Raw genomic sequence first — 1,050 nt, 5'->3', positions numbered from 1 at the left:
CAATGGTGATTGGAATTGAATCATCAGAGATCGTATCTGCACTTCGATTCCCAACCCAGTTGAAGGGCAGTGAAGAAGTGTGTTTCATATCGTGTGTTACTGGGCGGAAGAGGATAGGCTTGAACGGGTTTCCCAGGTTCCATGGCCTAATTAGGGAACGTAGGCTTCTCCTCTGAGTTACCACACTCCGCGGTCTATGGCCAAGCTCAAGATGTTGCCGAAAGCTATGAGCGTTTCGGAATACTGATAAAAGCTGCGAACAACCAGCGTGGAGCCTCTTGACTTTAAGGCAGCCTTTGGAGGAAATAGTGTAATAGCGTAGTTATACTAGAGGTGTGCGCACCAAGTAGGCGGGCACGTCCAATTCTGAGCTTAGTAGTACCCTGATCATATGACGGTAGGCAAACGGTATTTCATCATGCGAAACTCAGTTACAGCTGTCTTCCTGGGCAAACAATTAGTTTCGCTTTTCACGTGTTTAGCGTCAGCTGCCTAAAGAAGGAAGCTGAAGTAGTACCTCTGATATACGACCAAGCAGCGGTCTTAGGCCGCTGGACTGGAAGCTGAATTATCAAGAAGTGGCACTGGACGGCTGGACCTTTTGCAAGAGCGCGTGGGGGCAACCAGCCCCGGTGGTCAGACCCGACGGCTAACTGTCTATCTGAAACTCTTCTTGGCTCCTCGTCCCAAACTTAATGTTTGACGACAAATTTGCACGTTTCCACGGGCTCAAGGGCCAACTGCTTGAAACTCTGTGAAACAGTGTTTTAGGGCTTCTTCTTTAACTGATTTATTATATGAGCGAAGGTTTCAAATTATCTTGACTACTTTGTTCCGGGTTTGGTGTGTAAATTGGAACCTCCAGTGTGGTGGAAATGCAGTTCTGCTTCTTCCGACAACTTAGAAAATAACGTTTTGCAAACAGAGAGTCACACCTTTGCAATCTACTCGGATCTCGTCACGATATGACAAGTTCCCTAATTGAAAGTTTGTTGAATGGGATATTAGTGAATGCTGGGATCACATGTTAAGACTTTGTCCTTAGTTACA

The sequence above is a fragment of the Opisthorchis viverrini genome, assembly GCF_000715545.1.
Source record: "Opisthorchis viverrini unplaced genomic scaffold opera_v5_151, whole genome shotgun sequence".
Classification (NCBI taxonomy): domain Eukaryota; kingdom Metazoa; phylum Platyhelminthes; class Trematoda; order Opisthorchiida; family Opisthorchiidae; genus Opisthorchis; species Opisthorchis viverrini.
Note: the sequence above shows the minus strand (reverse complement) of the source record.